This window comes from Pinus tabuliformis, chromosome 6 (assembly GCF_031772625.1).
Source record: "Pinus tabuliformis cultivar Carrire ecotype Pingquan chromosome 6, CPIR1, whole genome shotgun sequence".
In the NCBI taxonomy this organism is placed as follows: Eukaryota; Viridiplantae; Streptophyta; class Pinopsida; order Pinales; family Pinaceae; genus Pinus; species Pinus tabuliformis.
In genome coordinates, this window is record NC_142292.1 from 2,095,885,541 (window position 1) to 2,095,903,973 (window position 18,433).

General features: G+C 38.1%; 1 protein-coding gene across 4 annotated transcripts in view; it reads right to left on the reverse strand.

Moving 5' to 3' along the window:
* The window catches only part of LOC149267621 (Small GTP-binding protein), a 462,582-nt gene that overhangs the window by 120,933 nt on the left and 323,216 nt on the right, over positions 1 to 18,433 (reverse strand). The window lies entirely within an intron of this gene.

Sequence of the window (18,433 nt, forward strand, 5' to 3'; positions counted from 1 at the left end):
ATCATATCTGAAATATCATTGAATACATCATCACAAAGTGGGCTAAATGAGTTAATTTACATTTGTTGGTCATTGAAAAATTTTATGTTTTATGTCTAAGGAAAATTTCATGTTTTGAAGTGGTTTTTTCGCTGTTGTTCGTTGATGAAGTTTGAAATTTCTGAATTTTTACTGTTGATATAAATTGTCATAGATTTGAAATTGGCTTATATCATCTTTGCACTCAGAATTTGACATCAATCTTATTGATTGGCATCGTTGATCTAAAGATGATCTGAGGTTGTCATGTTGACCTAAGTTGTCATTGATGTCAATATGGCAATATTCTAGATACTAGATGAGGATATGAAGCCAAGGGGAAGCAGAGTAGATCCATGAAGAGACAGGAGCAAGGCCATCAGGATAGCCTAGCCATAAGCAAGAGGAGTTAACAAAGGAGGCATATCAAAGCATATTACAGAATATCAAAGCAAGAGAGCCATATCAGAGGAGCATTGCATGTAATACATGCTCAAGAAGAACCAAGAGGAGCTACAGGAGGAGCCATATAATGAAATGAAATGATATTTTAAGGTCCACGAGACTAAAAATAGTCTATGAGACCATTAGTTCCTTGTTTTTCGCTCTTTCCAATTCAGTCCTTTTCCAATTCAAATTGATGATGAGCTCACCCAACCTTTCAACAATCTCTTCACTAAAAAGACAATGCCAAGAAACTGATGCTAACATGTTCTCATAACTTTCTCTGATGTCTTTGAATGCATCACATTCCAAAATGAAATGCTTTTCCGATTCCACAGCCCCAGACGTGCAAAATGTACACACCCGTTCTTCCCAAGCTTCTTTAGGCATTTTCCACCGTCCTGTTTCACACCGAAGTTGATGTGAGTTGGTCCTTAATTGAGCAATGAGAACCTTTTCCCTCCACGAAATGCTAACTCCAATGAACTCTTTTTGTTGTAAATCACACGTAGGGTTGAATTCCTCAATGTAATATTTCTTCTTTTTACCCAACTCTTTTCCCCATACCTTTTTACGAAACTTCTCCATAACAAAATCCTTTAGCTCCTTGCTATTTGTGGGACAGGCAATGAGGTAGATATTCCATTTTTGCATCCATGTTTAGTTTTGTTTCATCCATGTTTTCTTTCTTTCACTGATGCCTTCATTGAAGATAACATTAGGCCATCTACCTACTCTCATTTGTTCAATTCTTTTTAGGTATCTTACGAAATGCTAACTCCAATGAGCTCTTTTTGTTGTAAATCACACGTAGGGTTGAATTCCTCAATGTAATATCTCTTCTTTCTACCCAACTCTTTTCCCCATACCTTTTTACGAAACTTCTCCATAACAAAATCCTTTAGCTCCTTGCTATTTGTGGGACAGGCATTGAGGTAGATATTCCATTTTTGCATCCATGTGTAGTTTTGTTCCATCCATGTTTTCTTTCTTTCGTTGATGCCTTCATTGAAGATAACGTTAGGCCATCTACCTACTCTCATTTGTTCAATTCTTTTTAGGTATCTTATGAGCCGCACCATAGCAATTGCTTCAATGAATGTTGCTCCTGTTTCACTCAACATTATCTCATAAGGTACCAAACTTTTTATTTTGAACTTGCTCATGATCAAGCGTTTTTGGATTTTCTCAATTTGTTTCCATTTTGAGACGGGAGTGCTGCTAGCCCACAATTCACACCCATATAGCATCACTGGACAAACTAGGAGTCCAAAAAACCCTTTAATCGTTTTCCAATCCCATAACTCTGCCTCTCTACCTCTGTTTTGAAGAGCATATAATGCTTTCCACCCTCCTAAAATTCTCTTCTTTCTGCAGTCCTCCCAATTGAGTTTGTTGTTGAAATTAATCCCGAGGTACTTGTATTCATTTACTTCTTCAAGAATGTTGTCTTCAAAGAAGAAAGTATGATGGCTCTGCTTCCTTTTATTAGAAAAAATCATTATATATATATATGCCAAAACAGAGCTATCGGAGCTACAAGAGGAGCCATATATATGCCAAAGAAGTACAGAGCAAATAGAGGAGCAAATAGAACAAAAAGAGGAGCACACGAAGCCAACAGAGCAAAACAGAGCTATCGGGAGCTATATAGTGTATATGCATGCATTTACACTATCGGAGGCGCAGACTTGTATATATATGCATTTACACTATCGACGGCATAAACATATATATATATATAGGCCATATACACTATCGGCGGCAAAAACCATACATATATGCAATACACTATCAAAGCGGGCATATACATAAATATCAGCAACAGTGGAAACCAGCGGTTCGGCTATGTGCCATCACCACAAACCCCCGATTACGATACAATATACGGACCAGACGACATATATGTCTAGGTATATAAACAAGTGAAGTCCGAGCAGTATTTCATATATATTGTTATGTATATAGGCCTTAAGCCTCGCCACGTTAAACACTTGCAAATTGAAACATTATATATATATATATATATATATATATATATATATATATATACGCGGACCCGCTGCAACATTGTGCTCTAGTTTAATGACATATCGCATCTGCCATATCGCAAGAGCTTAAAGCCTTGCAATTTCGAAAGTGTCGATTGTGATATTTGTCGCAGACCCAATGGTCTGATTGTAACACAGTTAATATATATATCGCATCCATCGACCATCGGCCATTGGCGACTGCCGATTGCGATTACAAGGCAGACCCGATACAGTATAGATGCGGGTATAATATTTTTTGAAGTCTGCCCTTAGCACTTCGCTCGTGGTTTTTCTCATATTTCCTGTGTATTTGAATATTGGCCTTGCGCGTGGTGTGAATGGAAAAATGCATATGATAACGGTTCCGATAGTTCAGGAGGCTGAACTAAAGGCGATGGCAATTGCAATTGGGACGTGGCATGTCCGTTACACTGTAAAGTCCTGAGTATGTCCACGATGATTGAAAAAAAGGAGCGTTGTTACAGCTTAACTTGGAATATGTGTTCCCCGTGTGTTATTCGGTCCTCGTCGTTGAATCAACGTGTCTCAGGAGTGTTGGTGAGCACGAAGAGACAGAGGGAGCCACAACAACCAAGGAGGGAAGCCGAAGGATCAAGCGACGCAGAGGAAACTACAAAGACCGAGGAGGAAGCCAAAGAGCCAGCGAAAAGAGGAAACTGGCAAACAAAGGCATGAGGAATGCACAAAAACGGGAAAAAAAGAGAACAGTGTTGGTGTTGAAAGTTGTTGAAATAAGCTGGAGGAGACAGAGGTAGCTAGAGTATCCAGCAAAACAGAAAAAGGGCCAAAGGACCAACAAGACAGGAGACAGTCGAAGGGGAGAAGTAGCCAGCAGAGAAATAGTCATGCTGAAGCATTCACTGTAACAATAAGAACATATGCTTGAACAGAAAGCTAGTTCTTATGCAGAGTTTAGTGCAGCTAACAGTGGACTAACTAAATCTGTGTGGAGACATTATCAGACGTCATGAAGGCTATTGGAGACTCGGTGTGGGCAGTATGAAGAGTTGTAAAGACCCTGTTGTCGCGCAGATTGGCACGACAACGCTCGGACCGGGGGCTGTCACTCTGATCCCCGATCCCTCTGTTTAAGCCCGTCTCCTGCGGCTAAGGGGGGTAGACCCTGCGAGATAGTGAAGACCAACTGCCGAACAGTTGGGTGGGAGACACGATACACGATATGATAAGCACTAGATGGATTTAGAGATTTAATAGACCAGTGCCTTGTGGAGTCAATGTTCAAATGATTACTTTTTAAATGATAAAGAAACATGGACCATGAACAGCAACCATCTATCATCAGCTAAATCACGTGACCAAAACGATATCCGGCAACTAAAAGCTTTGAAGAGATAAATGCCTTAAACCACCATGAGCATCATGAATTATTAACCAGACATTGGATTTCGTGTTTCGACTTGAAAATTTCAGATCTCCGCATGAAAGATATATCGCGAAAGCAACTGAAACTGGCAAAATGATTTTCCACAAAATTTTTATTTTTTTCAAAAATTTTTAAATCTTTTTTCAATTTTTATTTTTCAATGTTATGGAAATTAAAAATAAATCTAAAAAAATTTAAAATTCTAAAACTAATCTTATTTTAAGACTAAACTAAACAAAAAATTAAATTAAAATTAAAAAGTCTAACAAAAAACATTTCTATTTTTTATTATTATTATTATTATTTTGTTTTTTGTTTTTCATAGTACAAAACAAAAAGCTTATATTAAGATTTAATTGGGAACTAAACTATACAAAATAAAAATCCTAAAAAAGTTAAATCAAACCCTAAAGCAATTTTAATACATATCAAAAAACCTCTACAGTTAAATAACATAGGCACTAAGAAAAAATCGAACCTATTTAAAATACAATTAAAATCTAAAAGAAGTCAAAACTATATACTAGGCTAACTATATACTACGCTAATGGCTGATCGAGTGGCAAATAAACAAAAATGAACCCACTGAAAACGCAACCATGCAAATATCCAACACGTGAAAATTTCGATTTACCTGTTCCGCTTTGCTGTTTCGTTAGGAAAGCCCGACCGGTGAGGAAGATTTGAAACGCAGGAAACCCGCATACGAATGGATTATGAAGCACCTAACTTCTTTCTGATCCGTATAACCTCTGCGCGTTTGTATATAGAATGATAAACCCTTGCCCGGTGATGATTTCCAGCTCTGGACGAGGGGTTTTTGATGGCAGGGCAAACTGATATCTCATGCAATCGGCTTTCACATGAATAAAACGCCCAAACTGTTGGACGCAGATGGACTCACGCACGGTGCTGTCAAAACGAAGATTTCTTACCTTATAGTCCTCGCTATACTGGATCGTTGATTGCCCCTACTGCCGGCGTGCACAGTTTTTTGATACCCACGCAAATGTTTTTCAGGAGGATAGGAATGCGTTTAAAGATGTCACCTGCCCGGACGCTGAGGATCGATGCAGCGATTTTTACCTTTATCAAAGTCGAAAATGTGGATTGAGGACCCCCGCCTTTATCAAAGTGGAAAATTTCTTGCAGATCGGTCAAATGCGTGTATATAAGATTCAGCCAGACTGCGTCCTCACTGTTTTGCACAAGTTTTAATAGCGGAATGCTGTATTTTGCAGATTTAATAACCAATATATTTCCCCAGAAAAGTGTGTTTCCTTGTGGTGGCAGACAGAAAACAGATGCATGCATTTGAAAACTACAAACCCCTGCCACTGAGAAGATAACCCTGTATCTGCAAAAGACAAAATCACCCAAGAAATGATATACGCCTTAAACAAAAAAAAAAAAACCCTAAACCCTAATAAAAAAACTGCATAAAGCAAAAATTAAAACCCTAGATCAGCTAATTAATTTACAGATTTGACCCCTTAACAGCGAGATTCAGCAATAAGCACGGAAAACATTTTAAAGAACAGAAATTTCAGATCGTCACTGTGAAGAACTTCAGAAAATCTCTCATGCAAACTTAGAAAAATAAACCGAATGATAGACCCAGGATCAAGTCCAACTGGGCTCAGCAAAAAAAATGCTTGCGGGAGTTGGCTGGTTCAGCCGAGAACTTCCCCGAACGCCCACAAATTTCCTTCAGAAAATGTTTTCTGCACAGCTCAAAACAACTGTCAACAAAGAGGGCAAAAATGCTGCTAGATCTCAAACAGTAATGGAGATACCTGTCATTACTTCAGAAACCCTAACAGCACCCAAACCCCAGCAAGTGAACAAGATACCTGTGCTCACAATACTCTACGAAAAGCTATTATTAATGGCTGAAAATAACATATGCAGAAAATGAAATGATCTCACAGCATTCCAAGAGAGTAACACCAGCAAGATATGGACCCCAAAGTCTTCCTTTATTAACCAGAAACAGATTTACAAGAGAGCTTCTTCAGTATCTGACTCACAGATCAGATAAACTGAAATGACCCACTAAGACCCTATATAAAGGAAATGATCCTAACAGCTAGTTCAGTGATCCATGTAGAAATGATCTCGACCGTTGATGAGGATCAAGACATCTCTTGATCTCATCCGTCGATTTATTAACTTAAAATATTATTATTTTATTAGTTAGGGTTTTTGCTTCATTTTTTAATTTTTTATTATTTTATTATTTTTATTCATTTTATTATTTTTATTCATTTTTTAATTTTTTAATTCATTTTAAGATGGATCACTGAACTAAGCCTTTCAGAAACATCACCTAGGACCTAGGACTTAGGACTCATGAGGGGATTTAAAACATTTCTCGACCCTCAGGACACATTACATCATGACTTTTACAAAATTACATCTTAAGGGACAAACCCATTTAATACAGACCCTCACAAAACACCCAGTTCTGCGACACAACTATAATCTAGCAGATTAACTCACTAGGATTCTCCTAAAGTTCTAATGACAAAATCCATCCCGGCTTTGGGGTCAGGTTTGAAGGAAAACTCTGCCGATCCATGGATCGGTGAGACGAAAAACCTTCCGGGACAGATTATCATAGAAAGTTAGGTCCACCTAGGCAATTTTACATACATGACTCTGATCTGCTTAGATTATTTACAATTCATACATGCAGACTGGGTTTACAAAAAAAATGATCAAGTTGCTGATGATGGCAGGATGGCACGGACATGCTGATCAGGTGCTGCTTCTTTCTGTCAAGAAAAACAGGGTGCACTGCATGGGTAGTTGACCAGTAGAGGTCAACATCTGGCTCTACTTGGGGACACGTTGCTGCTTGCAGGAATGTGAGAATCCAGAATCTGCATCCATACAACACAAAAATAAGTAGCGTCCATCCATAAATTAGCATATACATTAAGCACAGGAAAGAAAAAAGCTTTTCATTTATTAACTATCTAAAGCAGAAATGAAAATGTGGAAAAAAACAAGGAGTAGGGTTAGAAATACGCTACAAAGGATGCCCCATGGCATCAGATGTGTTCAATATAGTGCATACTAAGCATTTGCCTGCTTTCAGGCAAATCTGTCGGCTGCTTGTCGGATGTGCCATGTCCAATTTTGCATATGGTAGGACTCTTTCCTATCCGAAAATCAAGCTGCTCATGGCCGTCTGATGCATCAAATCTTCGTCTAATCTTCTTCCTCTTGCGCTTCTTCTTTCTGGCAGGATGAATTACTGATGATCTGGAACTTTCTGTTTCGAAACTATCAGATGAAGTGTGTAAGTTATGTATGCTAAGTCTTTTTGTGTCTTGCATCTGATTTTTATCGTTTTTAAGCTTATCTGGATCACCTTCAATTATCCACTTAATGACCTCCTCATAGTAGGATGGAATTTGTTGTGGCAAATGAGAAGGTTCCTGGTTTCTCTTATCATCTGACCATTGTTGAATCTTTTGAACTTGTATTCTAATGGCATCCATCTGACTAGAGCATTCATCCCTTATAGCGCTGATTTGCATGGCATGGTTTTCTTGCATGTGTTTTATTACCTTATCATTCTTTTCCTCTATGTCCATCAAGCAATGTTGCATGAAATTTATCTCTTCTTTATGATTCGCTTGCATGTCAACCAACTGATTGTTATGATTGAATGTCATAGAGTCAATTTCCCTATCATGATCAGCTTTCATGGTCACCATATTTTCCTCTAAGACTGACATCTTGCTTTGCATGCTTCTAATTTCTGTTTCATATTTAATTTTCATGGCCTCAATTTCCTTAGCATGCTGATTTTGCGTGTCCTCAATCTCCTTATTACGTTTTTCCAGATGGGTGCGTAAAGTTTTAACATCATTGATAAGATTAGTTTGGTTGCTTTCCATATTTTTCACCATCATCCTTAAATCTTGTATCATTTGCTTTTGCTCCTCCTTTTCATTGTCATTTATCCCCGATTTTTCACTATCATGAACTTGATCTGCAATAGTTCCGGCTGATGACATATTCTGATCTTGAACTCTTTCTTCAACAGCTTGACCTTTAATATGATTACTTTCTTCTTTTTGCACAATTTTAGAGGTAGAAGGCAAGCTGTTTGGACTATTATATCTATCTTTAAAAGCATCGAGAATGTCTTGTAAAGAAGTGAAAAAATCATTAGGAAAATTATTAAACCAATTCAAGGCATCACCCTCTAAAGAATGGACAAACAGACGCATCTTGAAATCTTCATGATTATATTGAGGAAATCTACAATATAAGATCTTTACACAAGTAAACATGTTTAAATGATGTTTAACAGCGACCGGATTATCACCCGAGAACTTGAATAATTTAGAAATGGCCTCTTTCGGAAGATCATGGAGATTATTAGTAAAATGACATGGTTTACATGAATAATCCATGATGAACAACAGGGGATGAAATGGATGATAGAAAGAGATTTCTGCTCAAGAAAATTAAGAGATGAGAGAAGTGGAGTCGCCACTTGAACAACGAATCTGATTCTAGGATCCAAAAAGTAAACACAAGCAGATATGAGGAAAGCTTCTTGTCTGGGAAAAATGAGAAAAATGGAGTCGCCACCCAAACAAGAAACAAAACTGAAGAGATGCTGCTGATATGTGATGAAAAGATGCCAAAATATTTGAATCTGCCAGCTCAAATGAGAGATGAGAAGATGAGAAGCTGAATGTCGATGAAACCCCAAGAACAGAAAAACTCTGTCCCCGGCAACGGCGCCAAAAATGTTGTCGCGCAGATTGGCACGACAACGCTCAGACCGGGGGCTGTCACTCTGATCCCCGATCCCTCCGTTTAAGCCCGTCTCCCGCGGCTAAGGGGGGTAGACCCTGCGAGATAGTGAAGACCAACTGCCAAACAGTTGGGTGGGAGACACGATACACGATATGATAAGCACTAGATGGATTTAGAGATTTAATAGACCAGTGCCTTGTGGAGTCAATGTTTAAATGATTACTTTTTAAATGATAAAGAAACATGGACCATGAACAGCAACCATCTATCATCAGCTAAATCACGTGACCAAAACGATATGCGGCAACTGAAAGCTTTGAAGAGATAAATGCCTTAAACCACCATGAACATCATGAATTATTAACCAGACATTGGATTTCGTGTTTCGACTTGAAAATTTCAGATCTCAGCATGAAAGATATATCGCGAAAGCAACTGAAACTGGCAAAATGATTTTCCACAAAATTTTTATTTTTTTCAAATTTTTTAAATCTTTTTCAATTTTTATTTTTCAATGTTATGGAAATTAAAAATAAATCTAAAAAAATTTAAAATTCTAAAACTAATCTAATTTTAAAACTAAACTAAACAAAAAATTAAATTAAAATTAAAAAGTCTAACAAAAAACATTTCTATTTTTTATTATTATTATTATTTTTTTGTTTTTTATTTTTCATAGTACAAAACAAAAAGCTTATATTAAGATTTAATTGGGAACTAAACTATACAAAATAAAAATCCTAAAAAAGTTAAATCAAACCCTAAAGCAATTTTAATACATATCAAAAAACCTCTACAGTTAAATAACACAGGCACTAAGAAAAAATCGAACCTATTTAAAATACAATTAAAATCTAAAAGAAGTCAAAACTATATACTAGGCTAACTATATACTACGCTAATGGCTGATCGAGTGGCAAATAAACAAAAATGAACCCACTGAAAACGCAACCATGCAAATATCCAACACGTGAAAATTTCGATTTACCTGTTCCGCTTTGCTGTTTCGTTAGGAAAGCCCGACCGGTGAGGAAGATTTGAAACGCAGGAAACCCGCATACGAATGGATTATGAAGCACCTAACTTCTTTCTGATCCGTATAACCTCTGCGCGTTTGTATATAGAATGATAAACCCTTGCCCGGTGATGATTTCCAGCTCTGGACGCGGGGTTTTTGATGGCAGGGCAAACTGATATCTCATGCAATCGGCTTTCACATGAATAAAACGCCCAAACTGCTGGACGCAGATGGACTCACGCACGGTGCTGTCAAAACGAAGATTTCTTACCTTATAGTCCTCGCTATACTGGATCGTTGATTGCCCCTACTGCCGGCGTGCACAGTTTTTGAATACCCACGCAAATGTTTTTCAGGAGGATAGGAATGCGTTTAAAGATGTCACCTGCCCGGACGCTGAGGATCGATGCAGCGATTTTTACCTTTATCAAAGTCGGAAATGTGGATTGAGGACCCCCGCCTTTATCAAAGTGGAAAATTTCTTGCAGATCGGTCAAATGCGTGTATATAAGATTCAGCCAGATTGCGTCCTCACTGTTTTGCACAAGTTTTAATAGCGGAATGTTGTATTTTGCAGATTTAATAACCAATATATTTCCCCAGAAAAGTGTGTTTCCTTGTGGTGGCAGACAGAAAACAGATGCATGCATTTGAAAACTACAAACCCCTGCCACTGAGAAGATAACCCTGTATCTGCAAAGGACAAAATCACCCAAGAAATGATATACGCCTTAAACAAAAAAAAAAAAACCCTAAACCCTAATAAAAAAACTGCATAAAGCAAAAATTAAAACCCTAGATCAGCTAATTAATTTACAGATTTGACCCCTTAACAGCCAGATTCAGCAATAAGCACGAAAAACATTTTAAAGAACAGAAATTTCAGATCGTCACTGTGAAGAACTTCAGAAAATCTCTCATGCAAACTTAGAAAAATAAACCGAATGATAGACCCAGGATCAAGTCCAACTGGGCTCAGCAAAAAAAATGCTTGCGGGAGTTGGCTGGTTCAGCCGAGAACTTCCCCGAACGCCCACAAATTTCCTTCAGAAAATGTTTTCTGCACAGCTCAAAACAACCGTCAACAAAGAGGGCAAAAATGCTGCTAGATCTCAAACAGTAATGGAGATACCTGCCATTACTTCAGAAACCCTAACAGCACCCAAACCCCAGCAAGTGAACAAGATACCTGTGCTCACAATACTCTACGAAAAGCTATTATTAATGGCTGAAAATAACATATGCAGAAAATGAAATGATCTCACAGCATTCCAAGAGAGTAATACCAGCAAGATATGGACCCCAAAGTCTTCCTTTATTAACCAGAAACAGATTTACAAGAGAGCTTCTTCAGTATCTAACTCACAGATCAGATAAACTGAAATGACCCACTAAGACCCTATATAAAGGAAATGATCCTAACAGCTAGTTCAGTGATCCATGTAGAAATGATCTCGACCGTTGATGAGGATCAAGACATCTCTTGATCTCATCCGTCGATTTATTAACTTAAAATATTATTATTTTATTAGTTAGGGTTTTTGCTTCATTTTTTAATTTTTTATTATTTTATTATTTTTATTCATTTTTTAATTTTTTAATTCATTTTAAAATGGATCACTGAACTAAGCCTTTCGGAAACATCACCTAGGACCTAGGACTTAGGACTCATGAGGGGATTTAAAACATTTCTCGACCCTCAGGACACATTACATCATGACTTTTACAAAATTACATCTTAAGGGACAAACCCATTTAATACAGACCCTCACAAAACACCCAGTTCTGCGACACAACTATAATCTAGCAGATTAACTCACTAGGATTCTCCTAAAGTTCTAATGACAAAATCCATCCCGGCTTTGGGGTCAGGTTTGAAGGAAAACTCTGCCGATCCATGGATCGGTGAGACGAAAAACCTTCCGGGACATAGATTATCATAGAAAGTTAGGTCCACCTAGGCAATTTTACATACATGACTCTGATCTGCTTAGATTATTTACAATTCATACATGCAGACTGGGTTTACAAAAAAAATGATCAAGTTGCTGATGATGGCAGGATGGCACGGACATGCTGATCAGGTGCTGCTTCTTTCTGTCAAGAAAAACGGGGTGCACTGCATGGGTAGTTGACCAGTAGAGGTCAACAGACCCCTTCACAAGAAGACTGGTTTTCATTAATGTCGTAGCATGGAGACTACAGGGAAGCTATAAACAGACAAAACTCAGTAGAGAAGAGTTTTGAGAGCAGAAAATTACTATCAAACATGCCTTTACAAGATTAGGTTGGAACCCTTGGGGTTGGTGCCTCAGAAGTGAGAAGGATTGGAGTCCTTAGGGCCAATGCCTCAGAAGTAAGAAGGATAGGATTCCTTTGGGATTGGTGCCTCAGAAGTAGGAAGGATAGGTGTCCTTGGGACTGGTGTCTCAGAAAATGGAAGGATTGAAGTCCTTGGGAGTTGGTTCTCCTAAGTCCTGGATTGATACCTTGGCGAAATGGAGGTTGGAGCCTCACCAAAGTCCAAGTTGGTGCTTGCAACTGATTGCAACCATCTATATATTGTATATTTTACTGCAAAGATTATATTAATAAAATAATTTATTCTTGTTGTTCATCTTGTGTTCTGAATATAAATGCTTTAACTGGTAAAACACTAGTCGGAAAAAGAAATATTGATTCACCCCCCCAGTATTTCCAACATATCATTGATGTCAACCCAAGTAGCACCAAGGATGACCCTGAACTTCCATGGCACATTGAGCATCATCATTCATGCATTATCGTCTCATAACTATTATAGAAATACTCTACTCGAAAATATCTTTCTATCGGTATATAGCTCTCCTCATAATTCCTCATGGTTTGTAAGTTATTCAATATTGAAGTTAGTAACCCCAATTAGTGGGCTAAAACCCCATGGGGTTGTGGCATGGCATTTATCATTGATTTTGGTCATTGAAAAGTCAATAATTAATCATTTTTTAAGCTCCTAAAATCCCTCCAACATTCTCTATAGAAGCCCCTCTCAACTCTATAAAAAGAAATCTCATATATCCTCCAAATGGTGTGATCGTGGCATTTTCGCTATAGCTTTATTTCTGCGAAGTCTTAGATGCTGAAATTAAAACCCATTTGAGCCGAAATCTTGATGAATGTCGTGACCGAATTTCTGATCTTGGTTTGCTATATTTTCGGAGATATGATCTATGGAAGTTAGGGTTTTTGTAGGCTCCCGAATTTCATCTCAAAGAGGTGACCTTGGGAAAATCGTCATAACTCTCTCTGAGAAATGGATTGGAATTTTGTAAAAAGTGGCAGATAGTGCACGGACTATAGTTTTCTGTGTATCCATTTCAGAGCCGAAAGAGAAAACAGTGACATGTGGTACGTCGTACAAGTTCGCTCCACTGAACTGGTCTGTAATTAGGTCATTGTGAGAGATTGGGCATAACTTTGCCTTGAAGAACCCAAATCGGGTCAGACTTGTGGCATTGGAAAGAAGACTCAAAGGGCTTCTACAGGACCGAAGATCACATATTGGGGATCTGAAATCACAGAGATACATCAGATTCAATATCGTGCTCCTAGAAGGCAAGAAAAAAAACTAGATCAAGTGTTGTCAAGGGCTGCGAAGGACCAAACTTTCTAGGGCAGCAAAGAGCAAGGTGCAACATAATGATGCAGCAGAGGTAAGCTCCAGGTAAGTATCTTCTATATATGCATGTTCATATCCTAATTGCATTAGATTCTTTGTATTCTAATTTGTTGTTTTTGTTTAGCACTGACGTATGCTCTGCAAGATGTGGTAAGTTTTGCTATTATCATGTCATGGGTATTTCCTTGAAGACTTTTTGCAGGTATTATATATTCATCAAGAGAAGACTCAATGCATAATCTAATGTTCTGAAAAATGAGAAAGGGTAGCATGACAAAAGCAGCAATCAAGGTGCAGAACAACAGCAAGAAGTTCACCACATGAAGTCTTCAAGTGGGCAGCACTGCATACAGTCATTGTAAAAGTATCATTGTATAGAGTCATTGTAAAAGTTGTACAAGTGTACCTACCAAGATTTGAAGAGGCAGTGTCGGGAGGTCTAGGATCATCATTAGGTGGTTGTGTCATAGTTAGGGTTATTGTCTAGTGTGTCTTCTTCTTCTACATCATTCTATATCATCGTAAAGTAGACCATTTTCCCTGGTACGGGAGTCCATTCTTCCTTTATTCTTCTATAGGGTGGTAGGGTGGCGCTAGGGTGAGTTGTAGCTCATTAGGTGTTGGGGCATTCGTTCAGTTGACTACTAAAGAATCTCGGGCGTTGGAGCATCCATCAAGTGGGAGCTGGAGAAGAATGCTTTTCTAGATTCTAGGAAGTTGGAGCTTTCTTTTCAATTGGAGTTGAAGATTAAAGAATTATTAGAAAAGCATTCAAGTGGTTTTTGTCCCGGAATGGGTTTCCACCTTAAAAATCGTGTGCATTTGTGTTCCTTTTGTTTACCGCTATCTTTGTACAACCACTGATAATAATTGAAGATTAACTAATGCTTTGAAAGATTAATAATAATACTAATTGAAAGGAACACTGATTCACCCCCCCCACCTCTCAGTATTTCCAACAGACATAATATCTTGTGTTAATAATCATTGGTGGATAAGTTGGTTACTTGAACTTTACACATGTATCTCTTACCACTTATTTTGTTTAAGATTGCATCACAACATTGTTAAGTATTCTTGCATTAAGATAAATCTTGCATAAGTACTTAAGTAACTTAAGCGATCTTAACTCAAGATAATCTCACACATAATCTCTTACATAAGCTTACTAGGTTTAGATTGCATTAATAATTCACCTCCTAGAATAAGCTAGGTTGATAGATATATAGGGCAACCATTCTCACTTAACTTGAAGGGCCTCGGCAACTCTTCGACGGTTAACACGGTGACCTTACAGTCGTTAGAGTCATAATCTCTGCAGCACCAGAGGCATAAGGTGACAGGAGCACAACAGAAGGTATCGTTAATCAGGCCCTAGCCTACTTCCTGTTGGCCTCCTTCCCACAACCTACCTTGGAGCCCAGCTTCAAAATCGTTAAAGGAAGGTTACATCTAGATTAGGCATTTAACTAAAAATAACCAAGATCTCTGAATCACACATAGGTCATAGGTCTGCATATCATTCAGGTTAGTCAATCATCTTAAGCAGCAGGTGTCCCTTTGATCATTTGGTTCCATTTTACTATAAGCAAGAATTTGTGACTCCATTAAGGCACTGGTTATGAAAATTTGGAGACCCAAATGCGTACTACAGCAAACTGATATTACTTCTCCTACTTGTTAATTCATGCAAGAGTTATTTACTGTGTTACATTGTAAATATTGATAGATGATCCAAAAATAAAATATTATCATAGGTTATAAAGTTGGAATAAAATAATTATTAATTTAAGATAATAAATTAATAATTAATGGATTGCAGATTTCTGTGGTTTGGTTTTTTAGAATCTGAACTCGGATAATCCACAGTTTTCATTTTTTTTGTCGACGTTTTGAGTCTAGACCAAGACTCATCATCAGGACTTGATTACAAAGGAGAGAGAGAAAATGTGTTCATAAATAGGGTTGATGCAAGCAAAGGGTGGAGACATTTAGAATTAGTATATTGTTGTAACAAGATATGACTCTCCAAATGTGTCGTATCTTAGGCTCTATTTCAGGAGATTTGTTAGCTAGTTGCTTTGAATAGCATTTATTGTAAATGGACACTTGTTATTTAATAAGTGATCCATAATTAGAGGTAGTTAGGACATTGAGCTTATAAATAGCTCATTGCAAGAGTGTTTGGTTGTTCGGATGTAGACTCTTGCAAAATCAATTATGTAATTATTTTTTTCTAATTAATAAAATTACGTGTCTGAGGACACTTCTGCTATTAAATATCAAAATAAATATGACTGCAGTCTTCACTAATTAAATTATATGCAGAAACAAGAACTGAGCAAGAAGAAATAACCACACATACAATTGACGTCGTTGTTTTTGGACAAGTGTCCTTGGAAAAATCCAATGCGGGAAAACAATGCAGCAACTGAGGGTTTGTATTATTATGCAGTAGTTTCTAAATATGTTAAAATTGGAAACTAGGGCCAAACTCCATGTGGGTCATCTTATTTATGGCAGCTGATATTTTTATTAGATCCCTCTCATCGAGAGGTGTAGGATTGATCTAAAGATCATCTGATTCCGTCAAGTATTCATGGAGTTAAGAATTTATTTGTGTTATAAGACAAATTGTCAAGTCGGCCAGCAACTTGAGTAGGCTCAGAAGCCCAATAGACATGTCTATTCATCATCTATGTTTTAGTATAAATAGAAGAGGACTTGAAGTCATTTTGATACACTCTTCATGTGATCTCCTCCTCTCCACGTCTTTGGGTTTTTGGTGAAGGTGAGAGACACTAAGAGTATGTTGGGCTAAATAGTGATGCCCTAGCCGCAATAGTGATGCCCTAGCCACATGTAATGCCCTAGTTGTAGTGATGTCCTAGCCGCAGTGATGCCCTAGCCGCAATAAGCCGCGGGCTTATGAGGAAGTCTAAACGCAATTAAAAAGGAGACCTGTTCACGCAGTAAAAGGAGACCTGTTCACGCAGTCATAGGAGACATGTTCACGCAGTTAGAGGAGACATGTTCATGCAGTTAGAGAAGATAAGAACTTGGCATTCTCCTCTGAAATTTCGATGGGTATAGGTGCAGGAAGACATGGTACAGGTCTCGGATGTCTGGCAAACCGAATACTTCCAATGGGTGAAACAACCTCAGACATTCCTCTGCTTGTGGATTGACATGATCTTGGACCAATATTTCACCTCAGGTAGACAAGGCTTCAGATACACAATAAGCCACTGCCATAATAATAGTGAAGCCATCTTGATGAAGGGTAATGATCTCAGCGTCTCAAATATGGGTGGATCTTTCTTAGATCAGCCACTATATATGGATCTCAGTGCTACTTCATTCTTGGATTACCTATGAGCATAAGGTATCTGCAAATGAAGTGAATTGAACTCAGGTACAGGGACCTGCATTCAAGGTGATAGATCTCATTAAGGAGAAATAGATCCACATTGAATAAAGGAATCGTATAAGGTGCAGTCAAGCTGGATCCCAGATTGATGGAGCAGCAAGGTCACCAAATAGACAATCTCGGCACAGAGATATCTCTGAGGTATAGTCGTAACCAAATCTAGGAGGTGTGATGAGGACGCACTCTCAACATACCTATGACTAGAAGTAGAGAAAAGCTCAGACGAGGGTACCATATTGTCTTGGTATATAAATCTCGGTGGCATACCTGTAGTAGCCCAAACACAATGAACAGCAATGATAGAACTCTAACTCTCGGCATACTATCTCTGCAAAACGGTGTTGATGGAATGAGTTTCCATGATGCACAGTATTCAGATCTGTGATCTCAATCTGAATATCAGTACCGTACACTTGCTTAGCATATTAATATGTAGTCACAATGACAAGGATCATAAGCAGTAATGTTCATGATGATTACAGTCTCAACATAGTGAGAATGATAAAGATGAACAGTGTCAGATCATGATGATAAATAGGGTTGCATGATGATGGAAGATGAAGCATAATGGGCAGCATGATGATGAGAGCAGATGAGAGCAGCTCAGTCATCAAGATCCAGCACTGTGATGGTACAGCATAGTGCTACACGGTAAGGTGCAGCTAATGGACGAAATGCAACACTACGATAAGTGAAACAGACACCTTGGGGAATCAGTTGAAGCAATATGTCTTCAATTGATCTCATGCAGATATAAAAAGTCAAAATGTTGACTTCTATTGTAAATGTACTATCTCTCTCTCTTTCTTTGTTGAAAATTGAAGAACAGAAAAGAAGAATTGATCAAGGGTTTCCCCACATTGGGGTTTGTCCCTAACTAGCGCCACATCTTGTGTTCTCTTGTCTTGGCCTGTCTTTTGCGATTTATGTTTATGTTCTGTCTGCAGTTTACTTTAATGCTAATGTGATTTCTAATTTGGAAAATATATTGTGCTAACTGGGAAAATTGAAATAAATTGCTCTAGCATAGAACATACCTAAAATTAACAAAATACAATTCTTTGGATGCCCAAACTAGCAATCCTATATAGAGATCTAACTAGACAAAAGATAGTGAGATGATCTCCCCTTGTCACTGGAAAATTCGGCATAGATCTACACTAGAGATGAGCCTTTGCGCAACACTGCATCACACTTACACAGTTACTGCGTCACTGTTATTGGGACTGCGTTGCACCTCCTCTAGATCTCCTACTAGCTGGAAACTTCAACCCTCTGGCGTCTTGGTCTCACACCCTGACTCCGACACTAGATCCTATTCCCCAGCAAAAATACAAACTCCCTCAGAAGCTTGCACTCTCCGGATCAAGAAAACTTCCTCTGGAAAAAACTATCCCTGCCCCTCACTACAAGAATCTCCTCGATGATCTCTCTGGCTACTCTATGCTATTCTCTTGAGAAATCAATCTCTTGATCCCACTCGATGTGGTTTCCAAATGTCCATTGAAGTCTTTCTTATAATCTTCTCATTGAGTAGTCAACAGCCCAGATTAAATTCTAATCAATGGTTCATATCATATTGACTCATTCTCTGTCTTTTTCTAGAAGATTCACACCCAATTTTATTAATACCCTTTAATTA